This window comes from Nyctereutes procyonoides, unplaced genomic scaffold (assembly GCF_905146905.1).
Source record: "Nyctereutes procyonoides isolate TBG_1078 unplaced genomic scaffold, NYPRO_anot_genome, whole genome shotgun sequence".
Lineage (NCBI taxonomy): Eukaryota > Metazoa > Chordata > Mammalia > Carnivora > Canidae > Nyctereutes > Nyctereutes procyonoides.
The window spans coordinates 5,002,670-5,028,974 of record NW_026575047.1 but is presented as its reverse complement, the minus strand read 5'-3'; the positions used below and the strand labels follow the sequence as shown (position 1 = coordinate 5,028,974).

The following is a 26,305-nucleotide window of genomic DNA, read 5'->3' as shown; positions in this document are numbered from 1 at the left end:
TTCTCATGATATGCTAGAAAAATACCATGTCCTGGACTGGAGATAGAAGGTAGGAAAGGAAGCCGGATGGGGCCTTGGTTGTCGTTGCTCTTTTTTCAGAACGAAGGACTAAAAGGCAACGATATATACTTTCCAGTGCCTCAGTTTCCATTGGCAAAATGAGTTTAATGGTATTAGCCACCCACCTCAAAGATTTGTTGGAAGGATTGATTAGGTAATTACCAAACCCTTTGATCTTGTCCAATGTACATTGTCGTCTAATGATGTAGCAGTCTATCTCCTGGTCTTTCAGAACCCCAGACTGGGATTCACTTATAACCAAAAAGTTGTATGTAGTGAGGTTTCCATCATTTTCTTCAAAATTAAACTAAGGGCTTTAAAAGACTAAGTTATAACCATATCTGAACATAAAAGAGGTAACATAAATTTGTCACGAAAAGAGATTCATCTCTGTATCCCCAAGCCTGGGATTAAAAGATGTTCAGGCACTCTTTCTAAATCAGGGAGCTCACTACAATGATTCAAAAAATATGGAAGGTTATAAAAATTGACTTAGAAATAACAAAAACCTAGTGATACATCTTGGGTTTGGGCTTCAGGAAAGGTACATTGATATCCTTTTCCTCTTAGAGTATATCTTATGGCAGGTTTCAACTAAAAATATATATATAATCTTATTATTATATATTTTATATAATAATATATATTATTAATATATATATTAATAATCTTATATATATATATATAAGATTTATGAGTATTCCCTTTTCCTTTGTGGAGAGGAGGTCTTTACATATATGAAGCAAAGTGGAAGTTCTGGGTTTATTTCTTGTAGAAAACCCAAACAACTTGACTCTTTATGCCACAAGGCCCAGTAGGTTTGTCTGTGGGCAGCGGAGTGGTAGAGGAAAGGAAGGAAAGAGACCCTGTGCCATTTGGCTGGGTAAAAGGTAGAACCAAAGTGTGTAACCCTTCTTAGCTTTAGTTTATTGATCTGCAAATGGAAACCATATTACCTGCTCAGCTATTCGAGAGGGTTTAGGTTTTCTGACTTCATCACTTCATGCTCTTCTTTTGTAAATTTTGTTTCTAGTTCTTCTTCCATCTTTTGTACATGCTTTTCAGAATCTGGATGCCTGAAAGGGCTCCCCACCTAGCTGTACTGGTTTCTGCAGCTGTCTGAGGTCAGATTTTCAGAATCACATTTGAGAGCGTGCTGTCATTCCTTCCTAGGCCATCTCTCCTTTTGGAAGCTCTGATCGTAGAAGCATGTCTCTTCTTTACCTTAGACTATATTAACTGGCTCGTTGTAAGTAGCCCATAACTTTGTTGAATAAATAGTGAATGAAATCTGATTTCCTAAAGTAGTCAACTATACCCCGAATTCCATTGCTGTACTGTTAAAACTCCTAGAAGTTTATTACATCCACTCTCTCCCAAGGTCCTCATCTCTTTTGCTTCACAAGAATGAAGCTCAGGGCAGAGGTTTTCTGGTTAGCTTATTCCATCTTAAAATCAATGAAAGTGGAGACAAGGGAGTCAAACCTTTATTAGATTACCCCTTTTCCCATGAATGATATCCCCATTATTGAAATCTCTCCTTCATTACTCAACCCTCTAGATTGGTGCCGCCTACACCTACACAATCATAAAAATTACCTAGAAAGATTGTTGAAAATAGATAACCAAGTCCTTCCCCAAACATGCTGAGTCTGAATCTTCCGGGATTTAGACTTAGACTCTGCATTTTTTAAAGATTTCCCGAAGTGTCTCCAGTTATGGCCAGGTTCGGGAAACAGATCTTAGAAAGTTGTCCTTGAAGCCTGAACAGAAAGCCCTCCCAGGTTTGTCTTCTGTTTGTTTTGTTTCGTTTTGTTTTAATAAAGAAACAATAGAATCTCCCTCTTAAGGTGGGCAAGGCAAAATATTTCTCTTTGAATGAATCTATGCCTTGGTTTTTTGTTTTCTCTTTTTTAAGTCTGATAATTAGGGTTGGATTGATCTAGGACTGTTCTAATAAGTCTCATAGACTTAGTGGCCTAAAGAAGAGAAATTTATTGTCTCACAGTTCTGGAGAGCAGAGGTCCAAGATCAAGGTGTCTACAGGACAATGTTCTCTTTGAAGGCTCTTCGGAGGGATCTACTCCAGGCCTCAATCCCAGCTTCTGGGATGGTCACAGCCTAATTGTAGTCATTGCATGATGTTCTCCCTATGTCCATGCATGTCTGTCTGGATAGCATAAGTTACAAAAGATAAGAGTGGACAGAGTGCTTCATATGTTTGCACTTTTCTTGCTATCTTTTTAACTGCTGGAATGAAAATAGGAAACAGATTCCTGGTCCTAAGATACAGAAAGGGCAAGATCCTACTCTCAGGAAATCAAAGGTCATGGTGGGAAGAGAATTTCTGTAGACAAGACATAACAGGAGAAACGTCAAGAGACCTGCTGACTGGTACATGAAAAATTTACAATATAATTGACAGGAAATTATAGCTTGAGCTGAAGTGACAAGTCGTTAAATGAATATCAGAGAAAATAAACTGAAAATGATATTCCTCAGAGACAAATAACCCAGTAGACACTACCAAGAAACTGCTAACAAATGTGCACGTGGGAAAGAAAAAGAGCTTCAAAGCATCATTTGTGGTGACAAACAGTGACAAATGGTGAAGTATGACTTCAACTAGAAAAAGAGACTGCATCGCATTCCAGGGTGTTAGCAAAGGGGGACACAAGACAATGCACCAATAAAACCTGTGTAGAAACAGAGCAAATGAACTTGGACCAAAAACTGAAGACAAAACCTGCAGAAACACTAGAGTACTCAACTGACTGGGTTCAATCGAGCCACTTTGAAAAAATTAACAAAGTATTCTAATTTAAAATACTGACCTTGCACCACCTAAGGTACTACCAAACACCCTCCTTCTTATTTTAAAGTAGTAAATGTACTTTTAGAAAATAGTCTGAAAACTCAATCCTATGTAACTGATGAAAATTGGAGCAAAGTCTATTCTGAGAAATCTTTTAAAAATGCAGTAAACTCTACTGTCCTGAGTCATTGGTATATCTTCTCCTTATTTGGTTTGCAAACAGTAACATTTTAGCAATCCAAATCCCAAATTCTAGCCACGTTGCCTTTATGAAACACGGTGAGAACTAAAAAAAAATAAACACAGATGTCCTTTGAAGAGTCAAAAGTTATCCAAAATGTGTCTCTTAAAGCCCATATAGTTCGCTTTTGGGGATATGCTCTGTTACTCCTTCTGAAACTGTTTGCACACACTTTACACATAGCTACAGCATGTATGATTATCTGGTTTCCCGACTAGTGTCAGTGGAGGAGCAAATGATTGAAAGGATACAGTATATCAGTTCATGGTGACACATTGATAGCTGTAGGAAGTGACAGCTGACATCAAATGAGAAATCATAGAAATGATAAAAATGAAACTTGAGAACAAAAAGAGCAACAATGATCTTAAGTTGTTTAATAAAGGGAAACAACTCTATGCATCTCAATGATTCCAACAGCATCACTGAATTATGGCATGCTATCATAACAGATGATTATAATGATGACCCTGAGCCATCAAGAAAAAAAAATAAATTTGGTTCCAGATGCATCATTTAAGGTGGCAGGAAAATGTGCAATAAAACTTCCAAAAGATCTTCATCCAAATGATTTCTTTAGGTTTTAGTGCTTAAAGTAATAGACCCTTACTATTCAAAAAATTCAGCTCTTAAAAATGACTCATTCTTTGTCATATTTATAAAATACCATATATCTGCAGCCCAGACCTGCCTCCTAAATTCTAAATCCAGATTAGAAAAATTTTGCTAAACATCTCTGTTTACATTTCACACTTGTTTTTCCTATTACACATCTGAACCCAGATCATGGCATCCCACCTCAAAGCTTGTCCTGGTATCAATCAAATGTCACCACCACAAGTCAAAACTTTTGCACCTGTCCTTGGTTATTAATCCTTGATTATTCCTTCTGTCTTTCCTTTACATTTAGTAAAACCAAGTTTTCCATCTTCACCTAGAAGTCTATCTTGTATCTAAATTCCTAGTCCCCACTTAATCGCCTTGTCTGAGCTTGCACTATTTCTAGCATTTCTTTCTCATAACCACCCTCTGTTAGAGTCACATCAGCTCACCTCCCATTTGCCATTCCCTCTTATTGTTTCATGTCTTTCCCCCCACCTGGTCAGAAAGAGTCAAGTGCCCTCTTATTTAGGAAAACTCATTTTTGCATGCATGTGTTTATGTATGTATCAGTCTTTTGCAAGACAATGAAATACTTGAGTCTAGGCAACACTTCTTAGGCACTTAGTGAATATTTCTTGAAATATTTATTGAGCAACTAGGATGAGCCACGCAGTCTGTGAGCACTGGAATAACAGCAGTAAATGAGAAGATCCTGAGATTTCTGAAATATACAATATATAGAAAAATCACATTGCCCAATTATTATAGTGCTTTCATATCTATTATCCATTTTTAATGAACCTAGGGTGTAAGCAATTAACCAAATTTTAAGTACCTTGTTCGTACATGTCTTCATAGAATACAGGTTTTCATTGGATCATCTCATTTGTTTTTCACAACAGCTTCCTGATAGTCATCTTTACTGTCCTTGTGATGATAAAGAAGCCAACTCTCTCTGAGATCTTAGGATTTGTTCAGGTTTATCTCTGTAAGTTGGACAGATACAAAAAGCAGACAGATGGACAGATACAAAAGTTTTCTGACTTAGTCTGGTATTCTCTGCACTGTTCTTTCTTCTCTGCCCAAATGCTCATCTATCAAAACATAGTTTGATCCAATATGAAAATCTTAGTGCAGAGGAATGCAAATGTTTAAGGACTAACAACTACTTTTGATTTTCTTAAACTATGGATAAGTATTAGCTATTCCATCTATAAAAGGAAATTATCAGTAGAGGTACTGATAAGAATCAGATGATCCACTCAAAAGGTTGACTGAAGAAACCTCAATGAAATCATTAGTTTCAGAGGAAAAAAAGAGGGTCAAGGTGATCATCAAGAGAAGATGCAGCATCTGGGAACTGCAACAGTAGGAAGCTCTCATCAATGGAGGTCTGAAGGGGTAGGAGAGGGAATGATATTACTGGTGAAAAAAAGAAGAAAGAAAAATAAAGAAAAAAGAAAGAAAGAAAAAAGAAAGAAAGAAAGAAAAAAAGAAAGAAAGAAAGAAAGAAAGAAAGAAAGAAAGAAAGAAAGAAAGAAAAAAGAGGGAGCGAGCTGTAGCAAGAGAAGAGGAAGTGCCTCACTGGAGATGTAACTATAGGAAAAATAATACAATTATTACAAAGACTACCCAGCAGGGGAAAGTAGAGGAAAAAATATTGGTAGCCTTTCTGCATCCCTTCCTTCGATTTCTTGCCAATAACTTTCATAAGCAAATCCCAATTAGAAGTAGAGAAAATCAGAGCCTAAGTGATGCCATTCTTGAGATCAGATTTTTGGAGAAGAGTGTAGGGAAAGGAAGGGCAAAAAAAAAAAAAAAAAAAAAGGACTTGAAAAAAAAATGGAGAATGATCAGCACAGAAACTCTTCTACATGCTGAAGAAAGGAAATATGTTATTCTCTTATTAATTATTGGGATTCTCATGGTAGTAGGATAAGGGTGATGTTATTCAATGGCTTTTGATTAAAATTAATTATGGCAAGTGACTCTTGGCTTAATGAGGCCACATTTAAGATCATGGACCTTGGAACCTGCCCAAACAGTCTCCTCTATTCAACAGCACTGTGAATAAGTATGGTACTTAATTTCTCTGAACCTCGGCTTCATCATCTGATAAAGAAGGGAAGCAATCTTATCCACCTCATAGCATGGTCTGAAAAATTAAATGAGACGATGGGGGTAAAGTGAAGTATCTGACATAAATGGTATGAGTCCAATACACATTTATGATTTTAAAGTCAGAGTGTAAAGAGTTAATGATATCCAAGGAGTGCCATTCCCTGATAAGAAATCTATATTAGGTTCAGAAAATCTGTGGAAAATTAAAAAATAAAAAGTATTGTTATGACCTTATTTTATGAATATTTTATTCACTAGATAATAAGTTTTTATCCATTTCTGTGCCGTGTCATTGCCAAGCTGAAGAAATTGTGGAAAATAACAAACTCAGAATAAAGTTTTTACATGCGTAAATAAAATTCATTGGATTATTACAATTATGGAAACATTTACATATTTATATATAAACATGTCATAGAAATAAAGAAAAAGTATGATATTTTTTTTAAAGTATGATATTGTAATGTGTGTTCTCATTTAGTAGTACATTATGAAATAAAATCTAATAGTAACTCTAACAAATAACATAGTCTTGAAATAATAACAAAGGCAGCATTCTAGGTAATAACAGTAACTATAATGTAGTAAGAAATATTTGGGATCTCTAATGGTGACACAAATCATAGTTACTGCTAACACTGCCGAAATTTGCTGCTTAACATTTGCAACTAAGAGAATTAGTGATTAGTTAGTAAGAGATGGTGGAAAAAAGATTTATTTTTCCAGCACAAGTTCATAGGTCACATTAGTTTTTATCCACAGTGTTTGAGATTCACAGAACTCCTGACCTGGAGGCTTACACAATGGCTGGTAAGTAGAACACATTCAATAAGTATTTGCTAAACTGGAATAAACACAACAAAAGGACCATACCTACAGGCATAAAGTTAGAATACTTTGCAGATAGTGAATTACTCTTCGTAAGCCAATAAGATTGGACTCATGCAGGCAAGATTTCAGTAGATCTCACCTGCAGGTCCCATCAAGCATAGACGTGAAATGTCTCACATGTAGAAAAGAACCAGCTCTTTGTGTTATTCTGTAATCACAAGATTTCATGGGAAGACATGAAGAAAAACTACAGAATAGGTTAGGTTAAAGATTAGACCTTTAAAACTTCACAATAAAAGAAAAGGCACACCAGGAGTAACAATATTTGCATACCTGAAGTTTTTTTTTTTTTTTTCTGAAGAAGGAAAAAAATTCTCCTAAGTCAGTAAGTGACTCCAATCAACATGGTAACCAGTCTATGAGGACATACTTATTCTTTTGAAGAAGAAAAGCATTTGGGACTTGAAAAATAAAAAGACACTCCTCTTATCTATCAAATCATATTTTTAAAAAGGGTAGGTAGATTGTAATGATATAAGAATTTTACTTCTGAGAATGTAACTTGGAGCAACCAACCATCTGGAGAAGAATTCAACAACAGGCATGAAAACCCTACCCGCCACTGAAGAGCTGTATGTACATTATACTATTTAATACTTACAATGACCTGAGAAAGCAGATATGTGTATATTCTCATTTTATAAATGAAAACCCAATGGATCTGTGAGTTAAGTAATTTGTCAAAGCCACAGAGCTAGTGGGAAACAAAAGTGGGATTCCAATCCATATCTCTCTAGCACCAAAACCCATATCTTGTCCACCATATCAGTTTTTTGACTTTTGTTTAAGTAATTAGATCTTTGCTAATTGAACCTAATACAGTATTTTGAATACAAAAAGGCTACATGCACCAAGGCAGTTATTGCAACACTATGAATAGTATTAAAGACAAGCTCAAAGATCAACAGTAGAGAAAAAGTTAAGGGGATTATCATGAATTACTTTTCTTTTTTTTTAAGATTTTATTTATTTATTCATGAAATGAGAGAGAGAGAGAGAGAGAAAGAGAGAGAGAGAATGAGAAGCAGAGGGAGAAGCAGGCTCCATGCAGGGAGCCCAATGTGGGACTCGATCCCGGGACTCCAGGATCACGCCCCGGGCCAAAGGCAGGCACTAAACTGCTGAGCCACCCAGGGATCCCCATGAATTACTTTTTTAATTAGTCTGTAGCTATTTGAAATTCTGTTGCAAAGTGCTGATAGTAACATGAAGAGATATCTATGGTAACTTAAGGAAGAAATGAGAGTAGAAAATAGTCTGATCACAACCACAAAAAGTATAAAAAATAATTATGCATAGGAAATAACATAAAATGTTAAATGTCAATGGTTTATTCTGAATGGTAGACTTTGAGTAAATTTTTTCTTTCTTCTTTCTACTTCACTGGATTCCACATCTTCTATAATGGACATTCCTAACATTTGTGATAGAGGCAATATACATTTATTTCAAAAAGATGAAAGCAGAATCATATTTCAACATATAGATGTATCAAACCAATACTCCTCAAACTTACAAAATGTTACATGTCAATTATATCTCAGTACATACAAAAGAAGTTTTTTAATCTGCAAAGAAGAATAAATGAGATAACAAATATATTTAAATTATGTAAGAGCTTAACTCTCACAATGCTAAGTCATAATCTTGTTCTGTCAAGCGTAGCACTCCATCTCATACCAGTGACTTATTAACAGGTTGTAGGAATCATAGTCACCTACTTTGATACTGCCCTCAAGAGACTAGGAATCGTGGCCATCATGGAAACATGGTCGCAACATAGGGTTGAAAGTTCGCAGTTTGTCCCCGGACTCTACAACTCATTAATTAGTTTTGTGATTTGGGGCAAAGTCCTGAAATTCTCCGAACCTTATCTACAAAAGATTATTATCATTCAATTGTTATTAAGATGGTTACAAAGAATATATTGGTTGCTGTGTGTACTGCTCTCCATGACCTCAAGCCATACGTGATAGAGTAAAAATCATCATCCCATACAGATATTTACCTCAATGTATTTAATTACACTACCTCTTTCTTGAAAGAAAGAAGGAAAGAAAGAAAGAAAGAAAGAAAGAAAGAAAGAAAGAAAGAAAGAAAGAACAAATGAACCAGCTGGCAGAAGAAATAAATATAGTACAATTAATTATATAGAAATAAAAGTTTGGGTTGGAAAGATGGTCAACGGAGAAAAACAAACATTCCAATCAGAGGGTCAATACAGTTTCTGTGATCAAGCATAAAGTCTGGCTCTAAGTTCTCAGCAGTCAATGCAAAGCTAGTGACACAACGTTAATGATCAGATAGAAAGAAACAGGCTAGAGCCTCGAGGGTCACAAAGGTCTTACCAGAAACAAACTCTCAAGATTTTTTGAGTATTATGGGGTATTATGCACAAGAATTGAATGATGTAATTGGCAACGCTGACAAATAATTTTTTACAGCAATTGGAAAAGTAGATTCCACATGGCTGTTTTTTTATAATGACTTCTGTGAAAAATCACAAATTTAACACAAATCCCTAAGCCAGTGAAGGCAATTCCATAAGGACTCAGATGACATCCTCCAAGACTCTGAGCTTCCAGGCACTCTCTTTATCACCCTTTCCCTCTCTCTTCCCTCCTGCCTTCCTTCCCCTCTTTAAACCCATTTGGAAGCAGTCACTAAAAAGTACCTAGGAATGTGGACTTGGGGATCATATTCCTTGATTTAAATTCTCATTTCCATAATTACCAGTGATTGGCTCTGTGCATATGACTTAATCATTCTCCTCTGTGAAATAGTCAATCATAACAATTAGAGAAAGCCCACAAAGTGCTTAAAATCATGCAAAACACATGTAGCTGGCCCATAAAGGTTAGTAAATACCGCCGCTAATACTACTATGAATAATTATTTCATCCATTTGGCGATCATTCCTGAAGGCCTACTGTGTAGTAGGTAATGTACAAGGTGTTGACTGGTCAAAAATAAATTGTTCCCTGACCGCCAGAAACTCACATATAACGGTGGAGGCAGACATCTAAACTGATGATTCTAAAACAAGTGTGTATTGTAGATGATTGTAAAGGAGGCACCAAACTCAGTTTGGTAGAGAAGGGCAGGAGTCCAGGAAAGCTTTCTGGAGGAACGCAGGAAATCTAGGAAGAGCACACACTTGCCTGATGCCTTATCCTGTGCCATGTGCTCTCCCAGGTACTTGCATATCTTGACTCACTAAATCCTCCCCATAATCCTGTGGTGTGATTCTATCCTCGCTTTACAAATAGGGAAGCAGACACATGGGGAAATTCAGCAACTCAAAGCTAAGGGCATAAAGCTAGAAAGTGACAGAGCAGAGTGGCCGTGCTCTTAATCACTGTAAGCGCGTCTACAGTGTCCTAGACCCTAAAGGACTCGTGACAGTTCCCCGGGCAGTGTGAGGCACATCCCTGCAGACAGCGAGGATAACATGAGCGCCAGACACAGAGGTAGGGAACAGCACGGGGTGGAGGAGGAAGGTGGCATTTCTCAGGACCAGGTGCATCGGGAGTGAAGCAGGAGGAGGTGAGCGGGCCGGAGGCACAGGGCATGAGAGATCACGGAGAGTCTCGGATGCCGTGCTCATGAACTTGAACGTTAACCTGCTGGACCTGAAGATGACTGTACACGAGTGTGAAACATGCCACTCGGGCAAGAATTTTGCTCTGTATGACATTGAGCGAGATACTTTAAGTTTCAATTTCATTAAGGGAAAATGGGACTAATAAAATTTACATTACAGGGCAAGCGGTAATATATGCATACATGCAAAATGTGTGGTATTTAGTAGACATTCAGCAAAATGGTCGTTATCCTTTTAAAGCACATTATGGGGAGCCTGAGTGAAGAGACAGGCATCCCCAAGGTTCAGCTGGTGCCAAATGTGGTGCCGAGGACCTGCATCCTGACAGAGAGCTGGGGCCTACGTGGAGCAGGTGCCATGGTCTGAAAGTTTGTGTCCCTCCAAAACCCATTTGTTAAACTCCTAATCCCCCCTAGATCATCGTATTTGTAGGTGGAACATTTGATTAGCTCATGAATGGGCTTCAGGCTTTCATCCCCTTCCTCCATGTGAGGATACGCCCAGAAACCAGCAGCCAGGAAGGGAACACTTAACCTCACCATGCCAGCAGCCTGATTTTGCTCCTCCAGCGTCCAGAACCTTGGAAAGATAAATTTCAGCTGCATATAGTCTGCTCAGTCTGTGGTATTTTGTTGTAGAAGCCTAATGGACTACAACAGCAGATAAAAGTCCCATGGAGCTAAAAACCACCCTTGACATTCTTTTAGGAAGTTGCTGACATACCATTTCTCAGCCAATACAACATTCAAGCATTGAAATGCATTACTGTGTGCTCCCATTGATGACGGAGATGTATCCGTCTCCGTCTGCTTGTCTGTGTGTCATCTCTCTCTCCACGTGTCTATCCTCCCTGAACAAGGATCACTGAATTCACATATGTTAAATGAACATATCATTCAAGTCCTTCTTAAATAGGCCAAAGGGAAAAAAAAACAAACCATCGTATTATTTCCCCATTAAGGAGGGGAAAAAGAATCTCTCCAATAGACAATCTGTCACTAACTGAGCCAAAATAGAGCCTTTATATACATACTTTACATTTTTTTTAAAGATTTTATTTATTTATTCATGAGAGACACAGGGAGAGAGGCGGAGACACAGGCAGAGGGAGAAGCAGGCTCCCTGCAGGGAGCCTGATGCGGGCCTCGATCCCAGGACTCTGGGATCACGTCCTGGGCCAAAGTGCTCAACCACTGAGCCACCCAGATGCCCCCATACTTCACATTTTTAAGCGAGCTATCCCTCCAATTTATCTTATTTGCAGTCTCATAAGTCCCTGGGATTCATGCATTGTGTGGAGGAAAAAACAGGCTAAAAAAAGGAGAGTGATGTGTTGAAAGCAGCAGAGCTGGTCATCTCAGGATTGAAACCAGCAATTCTGCTCTGAGGCTCAGGGCTCTGCGCCCCCTGCCCCCCATGCCCCCAACAGTAGAGGGCTTCCTCATGCTGCATCGCATTGGGGGGAGGCCTTGGTACAGGGACACCAGCTGGCACATCACCAACAGCACCGGGCAGTATTGGCAGGCAGGAGTCATGAGGGCACTGGAGCTAGCAAGGCAGGGAAGAGGGAAAGGAACAGGGTAGGCAAGGACTCGACAGACTGAGGTCTACCCCCAACAACAGCCTTCCCTGGGAAGGAATCAAAGGACTCTACATTTCAGAACCAAGCTCCCCGAATGGCTAGAAAGCACACCGCCCTGCTTCTCATTGGAACAGAGAGCATCACCAAGGAGGCTGGGATAAATGGGAGCCGGAGGATTGGGCGAGATGCAAGCAAGGGGTGCTCCACCTGCCCCTGTCTGTCCGGAGCAAGCCCTGAAAACAGGCTCTTTGAAACACTTTCTACGTCTCCAAAGCTGATCAGATCCACCTGCTGAGAAAGGAGATGAGGAGATAACACTTTTCAAAGGTTACATCAGGAAGAAACCGTTTGGAAATGCTCCTTATATAATATTTACAATGAGGCGGATGGTTGACAAGTGGAGCTTGGGGCGTTCTTCAAGTTTGGCCAGGATTACAAAACGCACAAAGTCGTCTGGGGAGACAGGAAAAGGGAGTGATGATGTGCGTGGAAGGAGCAGTCTCTGCGGTGCCTCTGCCCTCCCAGGCGGGCTCCGGGTCCACCTGCCACTGGCATGAACCGGAGCAGAAAGGGGACATAACCCACGTCTAAACCCTTCAAATAGTTTTGCCACAAAGCCCTGAAAAACAAACAAATGATGTCACAGGAAAGAAGAGAGCTTATTATATAAGAAGCCAGAGAAACAAATGAGTCAGGAGAAGAACCAAAATGAGATACATAAAACCTCTTCTGTGAAAACAGAACAAGATTGGAATAATATAGAGAGAAAAAAAGGCATCTGTCCTGTGGGAAAAAAGTTTTCCTTTCCTGATTATATAAAATAAAGTTGGGTTTGTGGGCTCAAGCGTTTTAACCCGGGCCCTGGTCCCTAGGAAGGATCCACTTCCCCCGGTCAGCTTTAGGGCGGCAGCATGGCACACCGCCCCTTCCATCGCTAGCAGAAGCATTTCTTTCTCTTTCACTTTCCATGTTGGTGCCTGAGGGTCAGCTACTGCTGCTCGAAGGCATATGCCTTCTGACCCCATTACTCAGGTGAACAAACAGGCTCTTGTAGGGAAATCTATTTATAAAATCCAAAGAAAATCATTACCAATCTCATGCATCTGCATAATAAGGCCACTCAATGTTTACTCATAAGCCTTAGAATCAAATCCCCAAACTTTGTCATGCCGTGTATGTCCCAGACATCTCCATGCCCCTTCCTCTCCACTCATGCTACCTTCCCCCTCGGTATCCTCCCCCCACAATGGCTCAATTTCCTTCAATTCTTTGAACACACCACATTCTTTGCAACCACAGGACCTTTGCACAGGCTTCCCCCTGTGTTGGAAATGTCCCGGCCTCTACCCTACAATGAGTGAACCCTAGTTATCCTTTAGGCCTGAGCTTAAACGATCCTTCCTCAGAGAAGTCTGCTTTGATTCTTCCATGAAAATGAGGACCCCTTGTAATCATCTCTGAAAGTTCCAATTCTTTGTTTACAGTGCCCGTCTCACAAACTGTAAGGACAGGGCTCATGATTATTTCCTTTCTTCTTACCACATTAGAAGCTAGATGAGGGCAGAAATGATTCTGATATTTTGAAGAGATACATTGCTTTCTTTCCCACATTTAGTAATTAATGCTGTATATCACACACTCAAATATATGGGCAATGAGCTGAGTTGTGGCTAAGGATCTGCTTACAGAATTATTTGCAAATCCACCAAAACTAATTGAGAATCTACCATGTGCTAGGTGCTAGGAATAGAGCTGTGACTGGGCCAGACCCATTCCCTGCCCTCATGGATCTTGCAGCCTATACCCCACATTTTCTATGGGGATTTGTTCAAAGCCTTTTTAAAATGGAAGGATGGCTGGGGCGCCTGGGTGGCTCAGTGAGCTAAGTGTCTGCCTTCAGCTCAGGTCGTGATCCCAGGGTCCTGGGATCCAACCCCACCCACATCAGGCTCCCTGCTCAGCGGGGAGTCCGCTTCTCTCCCCCCCTCTGCTGTTCCCCCTGCTTGTGCTCTCCTGCTTTCTCTGTCAGATAAATACACAAAATCTTAAAAATAAATAAAAATAAATAAAGAAAATGGAAGGATGGCATTTACGTACCCGATTTCCCCCTTGAAAAGAACGATTCATGACCTGAACACCAAGTCAAAGTAGAAATTCTGCCTTCGATTCAAGCTACCTTTTCATTCACTCACTCTTCCTACACCAGCAGATCAAAAAGGGACAGGTCATCGACTTTGATCTCAAATTTCTTCTGTTCATTTGTGTCAGAACTGTAATGTTATTTAACCTTTGCTTTTTTGTGCTTAATGGGTATGAGTGTTCTGATAAATGCAGCGCAGCAGTCAATAACGCACCAAAGCCTGCCCATAATTGGCTAACTTGGGAAATAAAGGGCCCTGCTTACTAAGTCTTAAATAATATACTCTGGACAAGTCTGCACATCATTTTGTCACTGATTATAGGAATTTAGATATTCAAACTCCAGGATTGTTAATAGGAGTTGCAACCCAGGTGCTCACAACCTATTCTAAAAATATACCAAGATCCATACTAAATTCTTTACTCTCTTTCCTTCAAATTCTTACCTGATTCTTGCAGGTGAAAACAGGGTTAATATACAACCTAAAATACTTTTTACAAAAAAAAATATTTTATTTATTTATTCATGAGAGACATGAAAAGAGAGGCAGAGACACATGCAGAGGGAGGAGAAGCAGGATCCATGCAAGGAGCCAGATGCAGGACTCGATCCTGGGTCTCCAGGATCACATCCTGAGCCAAAGGCAGATGCTCCACCACTGAGCCACCCAGGCATCCTCAATCTCAAATACTTTTTAGCCTGGCACAATTAAATAAATTTAAGCGTGTAAAGCCATGCCAACTGCATATTAGTAGACAAAGGTATGCAAATTAACCACATAAAAACTATAAAATTTATATTTAAATTATAGGAAGAAACAAATAGTTCCTCAATGAATCTCTATGTCAGACAATTTGCAATGACTTTTCATTCCCAAACATGATGTCAGAGTACAAATTCTGTCATTTGGACTTTGCTAATAATTAGCAGGAAACATTTGACAAATTTTCAAGTGACTCCATATATAGAAGCAATGTAAGCTAATCGTCTAATGGTGAAAGCTTTGATACTTCTTCAATAGTGTCTAAAAGGCCACAGCATGCTAATAGAGAATCACTTTGCAGTAAGGCAATCAATCGGAGAACGCATATGCTGGGTATCAGTTTCATGTGGTACCTAAAGAAGAATTTCCTGGAAGCGTTTTCAATGTGCAAAGATAATAAGACACAGCATTCATCAAGTAGAACATACCGAAGTGCGCCTTCTTAGGCAATTCTTGAAGAAATAATACCTAAAAAGAAAATAATCCATTCAAATCCACAAAGTCCACTGCCCCATTTTAAAGCAGCAAATGACTGATCAAAACCAATTTCGGTTGACATAGCGCAGATAACCTACACAACACAGGAGAAAATGAAGGCTTCCTGAGGAAACAACAAATGGAATTCTCAACCTGGGACTGGAAATCAGGAACCCTTGAGTTCCAATAGACACAGTAGACGAGACTGGCTGATGTTGGGCTGTGTCAGTGTCAAATGTCTATGATACATGTCTGTTCATATGTCTGTGGCTTTACCTAACTCTGTGCCTCTGTCTACCTATGTCATCTGTATCTATCCACATTTATGTTCAAACTGATACGTGTTGAGGATCCTTGGATGGCTCAGCGGTTTAGTGCCTGCCTTCAGCCCAGGGCATGATCCTGGAGTCCTGGGATTGAGTCCACATCCCTGCAAGCAGCCTCTGCCTGTGTCTCTGCCTCTCTCTCTCTGTGTGTGTCTCTCATGAATGAATAAAAACAAAATCTTTAAAAAAAAAAAAACTGCTATGTGTCAAATACCAGTTTGGTGATAGTACCGAACATTGGGGAACTCAGTCAGATAGAAGAAAGAATGCCATCCAAAAATTAGCAATACAAACTTAGAAAGCTTTTACTCATTGGGTATGACAGAAATACTGGGTGAGGCCAATGAGCTTTTCAAATGCCCCAGGAAAATATTTGGATCTTGAACTTAAAAATCAAATTGCCCACTCTAAAATATGAAATCAACTGCCAAGTCAAAAATCACAAAGATTTAATTGGATGTCTATAAACATATGTCAACTTCATTCACGGTGATATTCAGAATTCATAAACATTTCATTATACTTGAAAACAATTTGTAGGTTAGATTTTCTCAACTATGGACAATGACTGCTGAGAAATCATAGCTGACTTCAAATCAAATGAGTTATTTGTGGCCAAATAATTTTGAAGCTCATTTTAGAAACCGTCACAAGGGATGGCTCAGTGGTTGGGCATCTGCCTTTGGCTCAGGGCATGACCCCGGGGTCCTGGGATGGAGTCTTGCATCGGGCTCCCTGCAGGGAGCCTGCTTCTTTCTCTACCTGTATCTCTGCCTCTCTCTCTCTGTGCCTCTCATGAATAAATAAATAAATAAAATCTTAAAAAGAAACCTTCATAAAATTGTATACTGGCCAAATATTCTATTTTATTTTATTTTTTATTTTATTTTATTTTATTTTTATTTTATTTTTCAAATATATTATTTTAAATGTAGGATTTGGTTGCATTTTTTTAATATGTTGACATGATGTAGGGTAGGATCTCCAAAATAAAAAGTACCAAAGAGCCTATTGAAGTCTCAGAATCACCTGAGTATAGCAAGAAGGTATTTAAAAAGAAAGGCCTTCTTTGGAGATATGAAGTTTAAAATATGATGAAGAGTTTATTCAACAAAGGAAGAGAAAATACATACACATTCATCAGAGCTAGCAGGTCACTATGCATGCTGGAAGATAGAAAGAGGGTCTGAAGAAATATTAAGGCTGAACAGAGAGCAACTCAGAAGAAAAGGAACCGTGAAGGTTCCTAAACAAGAAAATGACATGATCAGATGCACTTATTTTTTTTAGTAAGATAACCCCAGTGGCAACACGGACAATGCGTGTAGCGGGCATACCCATGCGGAGGCCACTGCAATATGTGACAGATGAAAGATGATGAGAGCCAAAGCTCCGGCTGGAAATGTCCAAATTCAAGAGACATTGCAGCTTGGAGATAAAAACAGTTTCTTACTCTGTGCTAAGCCTTTGAGAGCAATTCTGAGAAAGAAGTGTTGAGTGGGATCATTTTCTCTGAGGCACAAGTTATTTTATAAAGTGGGTAAATCCAATCCATCGCAACCGTTAATGTCTCCCTTCTCTTTTAAAAATTGAGTGTGATTCTCTTTTGTTGAATCCGCCAAAAATCTGAGTGCCTTTTGTGTAAGCAACGCTATTACTTGCTAGAAGATAGCAGGTGTTGTCATAGAGTTTGGAACATGGCTATGGCTCCTTGACTATCCTTTTGCCTGTTCTTTGTACTTGGATTGGTGTGTTTGTTTGTTTGTTGGTTTGTTTTGTCTTCAGCCAGTTTGGTTGCCATCCCCAAACAATGTCCTCATTGTGAACCAGGTTGCTGACCTCACTACTCCTTTCATGTTCTTACTGACAAGCCCCTGGTTATGCCTGGCTTGGGCCGGCCGGTATCAAGCCAGCTTACCTGCCCTGCGACCCATCAATATCCTTCACCCAGCATTACTCTCATGTTGGCTTTCCCTTCTAACCTTCTACTGACGGCATTTGTCTGCTAAATTTGCAGCTCTGTGCCTTCTTTTCATTCTTAAGTTCTAATATTTTAAAGCCTATTATAAATTGTCTCAATTCTATTGTTTATAACCTAATAATATCTTAACATATTTAATAAGATCATGACAACCCCTGCAATTCATTACTCTTTCTAGTCCTAGAGACAATGATAATAAAGGAAAGGAAATGTGATTTATATATCATCAGGTAAGCAAGAAACCTGCTTATCCTAAGAGAGGTGGTAAAGAAAGATTTTATTATTGCCCTTTAAAAAATATAGTGACTGAGCCAGAGAAAGGTCAACTGGCCATAGTTACCCATTATTCAGTTTCCATGCCAAGATGAAATCCATGCTTCAAATCTATTTCCATACCCTGCTCACAAAATTTTGGGTCTTTTTCTTAAGAATCCTTTACCTCAACAGAAACCCAGCACAATTCTTATAAGGATGTGTATCTTATAAATTGATGTTTGCCTCTGTACATCAGATATTTATTTTTGTTTTACTTGAACTGGCTCAAGTTGCATTCCCCTGAAGATCATTGTTCTGGCAGTCTCCATCACTCTTGGTGGGCGGGGGGGGGGGGGGTAGAAAAAGAGACAGAGGAGATAATTGGCTCTCTTCTTCTTTCTATCCCTGCTCCTGCCTTCCTTTTCATCCCTAGGTTTTCCCATTGTTAAATCCTGTACCAATAAAGTGAAAAATGAAATCTAGAAAAGAAGAATGTGAAGAGTGCATGAGGTCCTCTAATTAGCCACTGAGTCATAATGGCCTTATCTACTGTGTTCTCTGGTTGGCTATGTTAAAAAATAACATTATCTGAGGACATTCATAAAATAATAGGTGTTCAATAAATTTTGTGTTTTTTTCCCCTTCAGTTCACTCCAACCAACAATTTAAGTTCAGTTATTTCTCTAGTCCCAAATTGCATGTTATTCTAATTATGCATAGATCATACATTAACCACCATATTTTTTAAATTATTCATTTTGCATATTAGCCATCTTGTAATTGTATTCATTAAAATGATCCTTATTTGAACATCCATTTCGTGCAACCTTCAGCTTGCTGAACATTTCTGCATAACCTGGATCTATGGGCTTCGTTTGGCTTTCTTTGTTGAATTACTAGCAAATATAGAGAACTGCTTTTGTGCAGTTTTATTTGAATTTTGAAGGCAGGTAATTTACTAATCCTCCTTTCAGATGCTTCCTTTGTTCTTTCCTGAGATGTGTATTGACTGAATGTTTCAAGGGCTTTATTGTTTAAAGTCAATGAGGAAATGGAATTCCCTTTGATAAACTAAACTTGTTGACCTAGTCCTTTGCAGAAATAAAAAAAAATAATCATTGTATAAATATATGTTGATGGAGATGATTGTACCTCTTGGTGAAACATGTAGCTGCCTGTCTTTATAAGAGCTGATATCTTAATAGGACAGCATAACTTCCTTTTTTTTCCTGTTGTAACTTTAACCATCTAAAGATGTTGGCAGTAAAGTAAAAGAAGCAGGAAGTTGAATAAAGACATTAATAATTTGTAGAAATCTACAAATCCTCATTCTCATAGACACTTCCTCTCCTATGCTACATCTATATTTAAATAAACAATTTACTTTCTTGGAAGCATTTCTAAACATTATCCAATGAAGCCTTTCCCCCCGGTGACCTTCATCTGGGCACCACATGCATGCTCTGTTGCTCCCCTATGGTTGCATCCCACACTTCACACAGACTTTCACTGAACTGAGACGCTTGCTGGAGAAAAATAAGGAAAAGTGATACTCAAGAAGTAGGAGACGAGTTCTACGGCCACAGTTCACCATTCATTCTCACATTCAGCAAATCACTGAAATTCTCTGGGCATCACGAATCTTATCTGTGAAAGTGAGATATGATATCTTAAAACTAGATGATCTCTGAATTCTCTTTCAAATTTAAAACTTGTTCTCATATAAGTATATGAAATGGACTTTAAGCCTTATCTGATATAAGCTTCGTATTTTTAAACATGGCAGCACATATGTAATCTGTTATTTTAAACACGTGTAAGATATCTGGGCCTACCATCCCTATCTCTAATAAGAGATAAAAAACAATTATTATAGAAAAGCAAAGCAAAATATCTGAACAGCTAGCACCATAATGTCTCTTAGGGTAGAAACAAAGCTATCTCTGTTTAAAGAGAGATTACCTTGAAAGGTTGCTTGTTAGAAGAAGGTGAGGCACACGTTCAGGGGAACCAAGGCAACAAAAGAGGTAGCTAGACCACACTGAACCGAAATGTTTTATTGGAAGCCAGTGAAGCAGAGAAGGGAAAAGATAGAAAAACGAGGATGGTCAAACAGCATGATGGACATCAGAAGTCTCAGATGGATTTATACTTCTCATTTTGACTTGAGTAAATCCCACACATGTATATGCTAGAAAGTCTGCTTCACACACAAAATTCTGGTGTGAGTAGTTTTTACAGTAGAAATTATAGAAAATGCCTAAGTTCTGTTCCTGAGTCCATGCTTTATAGCTGATGGATAGTGAAGTCCAGAAGTGAGATGTTCTCTAAACTGAGATAATTCAGTAAAAATAGAATCTCAGAACCACAGTAGTAGAACATGAAAATCCTTACAGCATGAAAACCTTAGGATAGTTGTTAAATTTTCTTTGGATCATGGTTTGAATCTAACTTTTCTGAATATTAAGGGCAGGAGACCAATCCCAACTGATATCTGAATAATGATGAGAAGGTTGGGGACAAAGAACAGGATAGATATTAGGAGAATTTGTACTTCCAGAGAAATTTAATCCTGAAGAAGTAAAAGAACCCATAAGTGGGGGGCGGGGGGGAGGATTGTCAGTAAAAAGAAGAGCTTTATAACCAATATAATTAAGAACTGAACCAAAAGGTCACAGGTGATTTATAACAAGTTGGGACAGAGAAGTGGGGAGCAATCCAGAAAAGAAATGTGAGACCTTGAAGGAGATGCTATGAGGTTAGACTCTATCTTAACATGCACAACAAGTTCTCATAAAATTAGCATTCCTTTTTGAATCATAATTATTGTAACATTAAAGAAAATAATTGAAATGAATTAGTAGTCTTCTTCAATAAATGTCTTAGCTACTATTTCAACTAATAGAACAGATGCATTTCCAGAATTCATTTATAATAGTAAGATGAAAAGCAACATAAAATGAAGGTGACTAATGTGAGGGAGGAAAAAAAAAATGGACCCAAAGTTCTAGGAAGTAAATTCAAACCCTGCTTTAGCTATTGAAAATTATTTATTGAATTTCTGTGTGCCAGACTTTGTGTTACATGCAAAGATATAAAAGTGATTACCATGGGACACCTGGGTGGCTCAGCCATTAAGCATCTGCCCCTGGCTCAGGGCATGATCCTGGGGTCCTGGGATTGAGTCCCACATCGGGCTCCCCGCAGGGAGCCTGCTTCTCCTTCTACCTGTGTCTCTGCCTCTCATGAATAAATAAAATCTTTAAAAATATATTTTAAAAAATGACAAAATGACTGACTACCATGGCCCTATGGTACTTCACAGTCTACCCAGAATGACTACTCATAGTCTACTCAAAAAAAAACAAACATGAAAACTGATAAGTCTATTATAAATATAGATAACAGATATATAATATATAAATGCTATTGTGTAAATTTGAGCTGTAAATGTAGTGTATTGTGGCAATAGAGAGCACTGATCCAAGAGCCAGATCATCGAGAGTTCAGATTCTGGCTAGAGCCTTTAATAGTTGTGTGATCTTGAGTGATTTATGTAATGGCTCTTTGCCTCAGTTCCCCCACTAATAAAATGAAAATGCTAGTATTTCTTCCTGGGGTTATAGCAAGGATTAAATGAATTGAAAATTTTAAAATACAAAAAAATAATCCTGGTACATAGACTTGTGTTATCACCATCCTCTTCACTATCATTATCATCATCAACATCATCATCATCACCACCACCATTATCACTATGGACACACTTAAACGGGAGAAGCTAATGTCCAGGAAAAACAGGAAAATCTTCACAAAGTAAATTAGACCTAAAGTGGGTTTTCCAGGTAGAAAAATGGGAAAATACATGCCAAACAGAATGACATACATATCCAAGGCAAGCCCATTGAATTGTGGGGTATGCCCATGGCAAGACTGAAGAGGTAAGATGAAACAAAATTGTGAAAGACCAACCACATGGGCCATGGTGTCTTTTAAATAGATGAATGATGGGCAGCCCGGGTGGCTCAGTGGTTTAGTGCTGGAGACCCAGGATCGAATCCCACATTGGGCTCCCTGCAGGGAGCCTACTTTTCCCTCTACCTGTGTCTCTGCCTCTTTCTCTGTGTGTGTGTCTCATGAATAAATAAATAAAATATTTTAAAAGAATAAATAGATGAATGACATCAGAGTGCTAATGTTTCAGGATGATTACTCTGGTGGCCCCATCTAGAACCCTAAAATCTCAGTGATTTCCAACAAAGGGATATTTCCCACCTATATCACATGTTGGTTGTGGGTCAGCCGCATCTCTTCCATGTCCTCCCCCTTCCAGCAGCCAGGCCAAATGAACATCCTTCATTTGGGACATTGCTAATTTTTTTGATAGAGAGGGAAGGGGGAGGATGGAACCACATGATGTCTCTTAAAACTTCTATCCATAGTGACCTATTATTTCTGCTTGGCCAAACGAAATCACATGGCCAAGTCTGATGTCAATGACATGAGGAATTATAATCTCCCCAAAGGGAGGAGTACCACAAATCAGGTTTGCAAAACCTAATCTCAATTGGGTGGTGAGCTATGATTCTCTGGGAAGGGTGGGGGGAGACAAACAGCTCATGATTCTTAGTTAGACTGGGATAATTTGGGATCTGTAAGTGGCTTATTCACTCGCCAGGAATCACATAGCCAAGACTGGCTAAAAGGTAAGGCTCAGCTGGGCTTCTCTCCCTCTCTCTGGAACCTCAGAGCCCCTTATGTGGCCTCTAGAGCATGATGAGTAGTCTTATTGACATCTCAGGGTTTCAAGAGACTGAGGCAAAAGCTGCTGGTTTTCTGGAGGTCATGTGTCCATTACACTCCTTGGTCAAGAGAGTTACAGGCCAGCCCAGATTCAAAGAGAGAAAATTAATCCCACCCCCTGAAGGGAAGAGGGTCAAAGAATCTGTGGCCAACCTCCATATAGGTAAAGGGTGGGAGGCAGATGGAGGAGCTATTTCTGACATAGCATATCAACAGGATATGCTGTTCACCTAAATGTAAAATGGAAATGGAAAAATAGAAGCCTGAAACAACCTGATCAAAGATGAGGGTCATTTCTGCAATGCTTATGCACAAGTACTGAAAGGACATTAATCTTAAAAGAGAGAATCGCTTTATCAGTCCTGAATTATCCAAGAAATTAAAAGGAAGAAATTTTTATCAAGATGGTAATCACATCCAAGAGATTTATTTCAAGATGTTATTTGTGTATGAGGCTTGTAAAAATGCTACAAAAACACACAAAAAAGCATATGTTAAATCAAAACAAACTTTATTTTAGAAAGTCACTTTAAGTATGTGGTGATATAATTAAGCCTTATTAATATGCTGTTTATTTAACAGATTAAAAATGCATAAGAAGCATGTCCCATTCATCTTAATTAGACAATATGCTTGTCACAATTATTTGCTTTATATTTTCATTTTTCATGAACATTTTGAGGGTATCCATTGATGCTATTAGAATCAACTTTCCCCTTGGTTTGTAGTTCTCTGATCTCGGTGCCTTGGTTCCCTTGAGGCACTACCCAGCATTTCTCACCTGACCCTCTGCCAATGCCTCGTTGTTAGAGCTGATAGATCTAGGGCTAAGAACAGCTGCAAGAAAATGACCATATGCATTTCAGTGTTCTCAACAATGTCCTCTCTATCCTTCTCTGATTCAGATTCAAAATATTCCTGTTCCCAAGTATTGCACACAGCTATGGGTGTGATATTGTAGATACTGGTGGACATAGAATATCAAATTCTAGAGCTGCAAGAGATATTCAAGATTATTTCGTCCAATTTTTTCCAAACTCAATTATTTACTCACCACTTTCTCCACTGACATTCTTTTCTTCCTGTAAATTTATTTATATTTTTTATTTAGTACATTTTAAGATAAAAAGTATATACTGCATTAGAAATTCAACACTAATTGAATCTTCTATAAATTAAAGGTGATATTATAAATGAACACATGCAAGACAAAATAATATTGATAGATTCTAGTTAGATGTTTTCACTTGCCTGAAGTTCAATGTCTGAGGTCTCCTCACTTTGTTATAAAAGTAGATTCCTAAGTCTGAGATTACCAGGATCACACTGAAGTTTTCTCTTTGAACAGAAAGATTAAAGTTGTGAAAGCATAAATACCTTCTCCATGTCATCCAATGGTCAGCTCCTTTGAGGCAACACAAATCTTTTTTTTTTTTTTTTAAGTGGCATGGAGCCCTTGTTTGCAAACATTTTTTATTCCTTTCTTCCATTTCTTGCTCTCATTGAGTACGCTCTGTGTTCAAATCTTGGTTTCTGATACCATTACCCATAAAAAGATCCAGGGCTCTTCGGAGAAATGGTTGATTTTAAGACTGAAAGAGGAAATATACAAGATGAGCCTGGAGCACTGGAAAGTGCCAGAAAGCACGGAAACTCGGGGGGGGGGGGGAGGGAATTAAGTCACAAAGATGGGGATATGTCAAAGAGACATAAGAGTCAACCAAAGGAGCATCCAATGGTCAAGCCTGGAGCAATATTAGCAATAAAATATATTAGTTTTGGATTACAGCCTGAAGTATGAAATAAATATCCAGGAGTCCATGTTGAGAAAAATAAATGATTGAATTAATAGGGAAGAAGAGACAAATAATGCAGAAAAATCCAAATAATTTATGTAGATACTTTATCTCAGAAAAGTATAGTATAACTTCCTATTCATTAGATATGTGTTGAGAATACTGACTTTCTTCAACAGTATGGAAAAGAAGAAAACTTGACAGTGAAGAAACCTGACAAACATCACCTCAGCAACAATGATCAGGGTCAATAACAAAAGTGAAAAGTTATGTTGATAGTATGTAGCCTTCATGCAATGTGGTGACAATACCCACAGCTCCAGTATAATCATAAGAAAACATCAGGTAAATCCCAACAGAGCAAATTCTACAGAACACCTGACTAGTACTACTCAAAACAATCAAGGTCTTCAAGAACAAAAAGAAAAATGTGAATCATGACAGCTAAATGTAATGTGGTATCTTGATAGACACCTGGAACCAATAAAAAAAAAACTACATTAAGTGAAAACTAAAGAAAGTTTAATAAAGTATGGGTGTTTGTTCATAATCATAATGAATTATTAATCATTAATAAATAATTTGTTAGTAATTGTAACGTGTACCATGCTAATGGAAGATGTTAATAATAGGGGAAACTGGGTGTATGGAATATGGAAACCATGCTATCTTTGCAATTTTTCTGTAAATCTAAAAGTCTTCTAAAGAGTAAAGTCTATTTTAAGAACACACATATATTTATCCATTTAAATATATTTTTCCAAGTGTCTAATTGATGCCAAGGTCCACACTAGATGCAGGGAAACAACATGGTAGTTGCCTTCATGGAAATAGGCACAAAAAAGTTATGATGCTCCTTCAAAGTCACACAGCTGGAAAAGAATAGTTGAAATAGCCTCAAGGCCCTTGATTTTGCCACTCAACTTTATCAGTCTACTTCTCTCTATATTACGGCATGTTCAAGAAAATAGTCCTTGTTGTGTCACCTTTAAGGTGTTACGTAATCCTTTGAATCAATCAGGAAATATTAAGAATGTACGATGTCCCCAGGACTGAACTAATTGGCCAGGAGTGAAAAAGGGAATCAGTGGTCTCTACCCCAACCCACAACTAATATGCTCTTTCTGTGACTGTAGAATAAGTACATAAGCAGAAGATTTAAGGATAATTCTCAATAAATTTTAGAGTTAGGAACCATAAAATAAATGGAAAGTTTTCAGAGGAAAAGAGGACTTGAACTAGATTGTTGTAGGTAAAGTATTCGTTCAGAACAGGGATTACTCATTAAGGTAGTAGAGTGTGGTATTTAAGAACATGGTCTTAAAAGCTGAGCTTCCAGAGTTCTAATGCTGGCTACTCTATTTGCAAGATGTGTAATCTACAGCAACCTGCTGAAGCTCATCTGCGCTCTTCATTTTTAAAATGGGGTAATAATGGCATTTTCTTGATAGGGTTGATTTGAGGGTCCCATGATGTATCATTCAGGATCCTAAGAGAAATGATGACCTACTCACCCTTGGGAAATTCGAGGAGAATCTATTTACAAAGGGACTGTCATTGAAGATGTGTATATGGAGGAACCCAAAGAACTTGAAAGTCTCATTGGCTTAAGAGATGGGAGAAGGGAGTTTTTACTGGAACCCAAAAGGAGAATCATGGGAAGTCTGCCTTCTTATGAAGAGCAGTGCCCTTTGATGGAGTCAGAAAATTAACACTCAGATCTCACACTCTTCTCTCCTTCCACTTTCTAGCAGATCTCCTTAATGCTCCTATGCAGCCAGAAGTCAGAGGGCAGACTTGATGATGTAGTCTCTACGGGTCAGTCTCCAAGGACAGAGAACAGAATG

At 38.4% G+C, this 26,305-nt stretch overlaps 1 protein-coding gene across 2 annotated transcripts in view; it reads right to left on the bottom strand.

Annotated features, from left to right (window-relative positions):
• Nucleotides 1–4,592: 4,592 nt before the first annotated feature.
• Nucleotides 4,593–26,305, bottom strand: part of LOC129510083 (cytosolic beta-glucosidase) — a 331,724-nt gene continuing 310,011 nt past the window's right edge. The window contains exons 6-7 of one of the 2 annotated variants that reach the window (XR_008664519.1): nt 24,040–24,254; nt 4,593–4,705 (exon numbers count right to left, since the gene is read on the bottom strand). The gene's annotated coding sequence lies outside the window, so the exon portion shown is untranslated. Of the gene's footprint in view, nt 4,706–24,029; nt 24,255–26,305 lie in introns of those variants that run through there. The other variant, XM_055325940.1, reaches the window with a different exon arrangement.